Here is a 3,189-nt window from a genome sequence, read left to right as displayed (position 1 = left end):
CTCAGCTGAAGTTGAACACAGTGAAGGAAAAGTTTGTACAGGTGAGACAATGCTATATAACTTTATTTTTTCTATGTGTTTAGAAATGAGAGGCAATATCATACATACTACAAATGTACGTTTAACACTGTGTTCATCTATCCATTGAACCAAAGGGATAGTATAATTTTGGGGGCATTGCATTAATTATTCATTTTATTAGTTAGTTGTGTCCTGATGTTCCTGTCCTGACTGGGAGAAACCTGTGATGATGGACAACTTCTGCCCACATCAGACCAGATGACTTGAAGACAAAGTGAAGAGTTTGTACAGGTGAGACAACTTGCCTTTTGACTTACCTTTTTATTTCTGATTTATTGAGAACCCTAAAACAACACACAACTAGTAATCACTCACTCACTCAGTCACTATCCGGTTTATCATCTGTTGTTCCCCGTCTAACAAGGATTTGAGGCATGATGGCAGCTCGCCACTTGCCTCTGTCCTGTGGGTTGACGTTACCTAAGTTCAACTCCCTTCTGTTGTCAAACCATTTCCTCCTTGGGCGACCACAAGGGTTTGGACCCTCCACATCCAGGGTGAGGATCTTCTTTGGCCATTTGTCCCTGTCCATTCTTTGGAGGTGGCACTTCATTCTTTCAACCTTGTTAAATCTTACATTAAACTCACAATACTCTATCTGCCACAGTGCTTTCACGGACTCATTTCCTTGCCTTCGTCTTTCATCCTTGACCTCTGCTTTTAAGCAGTTGCTCCAAGCACTTAATTTATCTGATGAGATTTTCCTGCAAAATGGTTTCTTATTATCATACTGGAACTCTCTCAGACTTCAGACTTTGTACTAATAACACAAAACCAGTAACAGATTAAAACAGCTTTATATATTGAGCATTCATCAACATTTCTAGGCAAAGAGGAAAAGCAACCGATCACATGTACATTTATATCTGATTCATCTTTACTTAGTCACTTATTGCCTTGTTTTTATGTGTTTTTTTTCTAAGGTATCAGCAGTAGTCTTGATGTTCCTGTCCTGACTGGGAGAAACCTGTGATGCCGGGGACTTCTGTCCAGACCTCTGCAAACCAGTTGACCTGAAGACACAGAGTGAAGAGTTTGTACAGGTGAGACAGCACTTCAAAATTTACATGTTATATTTCTCTGAGGCATTTCACAATATTCAGGCATATCGCAATAGATGACAACTTTCTGGATCCCAGGAATTTGTACTTGTATTCAAGCAAATCGATCGTCCAGTTGTGCTAATTCTATCACTATCTTTAGTGGTCATTCATTGTTGTGATTCACCATTAACAAATCCGTTCATATCTGTAGGTGAGTCCCGAAGGTCACCTGTCCTGAAGGTCACCTGTCCTGATGGTTCAAACCAGACGAGATGACAGCTCAGCAAACCAATTGACCCAAAGACTGGAAAGAAGGACCAGATTTTGACCAGTAAAGCAGTGAGAGAAGACACAGGCTGGCGTAGTCGTGAGTATAGTTTATTTGTGCAACACAACCAAGTACACACACTTGCATACATTTCTATCCGTACCCTCCAAGTCTGCTTTGCACAGTTTCCCTTCCCAGCACTTGTAGCTTGTGACCTTCACTGTAAAACTCCACGGTGGTTAAATTTCGGACATGTTCGTTCTGAAGTAATTTGAACCAAATTCATATTCCACTTGCAATCATTTACAGTAAACCTGCACTAAATATGAACAGTTTTCTGGAAAGTACATGTTTTCTGTCATTTAGTTTTTAGGTGTGGACATGCAACAAAGCTATAATTGCAAATTTAAACATTTGAGCAACCAGTTTACTTTGTTGATGGATCAAAATGACTAAAATGGTTTCCCAAGATTTGTGTTTAACTTTAAGGTAATAATTTTGCAGGGCTGCCAGTTAACAAAATTCTTGCATCCAGACTGTTTTGAAATGTTTTACGGTTAGCCCCAAATTGTCTCAAGTAACCTGGTAATTTGCTGTTTGTGCCTAGTCACAGAAAAGAATACCAGACCACCACGCTCATTTTCTCCTTTACACCTTCTCACTTATCTTTCTCAATTTGAAATGCTTCACTTTATCACCCCCATCAAACTCCTTTCCAGTCGTGCCTGGAAATTTGTGCTATACCCTGTACCCTTTTTGACCGCATCCAGTGGCTGACATCGCTTGAAAGTCGTGTCTCAATACCCTGTACGGCAATCTCATATAGCCTATACTCTGGCAAATATTCCTGGTCACCTCTCTGTGGAGTGGCATCATACAAATCACACCCAGTCTTGAGAACACTTCGGCCATCTCAAACAATCCAGACTGATTCTCACAATGCAAGACTGGGCGTGATTTGTACGATTCCACTCCGGAGAGAGGGGGTCAGAAATATTTGCCAGAGTATAGGCTATATGAGATTGTGTATCATTGCCGTACAGGGTATTGAGACATGACTTTCAAGTGACTACGCACCAACACTGATCGATGTCCGCCATTGGGTACTGCTCGAAAGGTGTTTGATAGACTCCTTTTCTGATGCTTTGGACCTTTACTCATATCTCTTTACTTTGAAGACTTTACTTCACCCTTTCCCCACATTGGAACCACTCCCCAAACACTTTGCTCATACTTGTACCGTACATCACACTTTTTTCTGATGCTTCACACCTTTCCACTTAACTTTTTTTTTCCTTACCTTAGCCTTTTATCTTCTGCATTTTAATTGCACCCTTTCTGTGCTCCTCTTCCAACGTTTTGGACCTTGCCTTGAACATCAAATTGCCTCAAAATTGTTGTTTTTGAGCTGAAGACTTGCCCAAATCTTGAGCTAGTGCTGACCCTCAGTTGGGTAATTAATTGGATTAAAGTTTTCCCGCCAAAAAACTTAGTATATGGGGATCCTGACCTTTGACCTCTGAACACTTAGCCACCACACTCCTACTAGCTACATCAAACCCTCCTACTAGCTACATCAAACCAAGTCACACTGTTCCAATGCTTTGGACCTTTACTGTTACACTTACTTCTCCAAACACTTTGTGACATTCATGCTATGTCAGACCACTTAGTTACTTGAGTGACACTTTTCTGCCAGAATGATTGTCATTCTACTGTCAGCAATGCACAGAAGTTTGCTCCCCTGGGGATGTCTTTGCGGAGACACGGTGTTTCGACACACCAGCATTCCTGTGC

The sequence above is a fragment of the Branchiostoma belcheri genome, unplaced genomic scaffold (genome assembly GCF_001625305.1).
Source record: "Branchiostoma belcheri isolate BF01 breed outbred unplaced genomic scaffold, Haploidv18h27 scaffold124, whole genome shotgun sequence".
Classification (NCBI taxonomy): domain Eukaryota; kingdom Metazoa; phylum Chordata; class Leptocardii; order Amphioxiformes; family Branchiostomatidae; genus Branchiostoma; species Branchiostoma belcheri.
Note: the sequence above shows the minus strand (reverse complement) of the source record.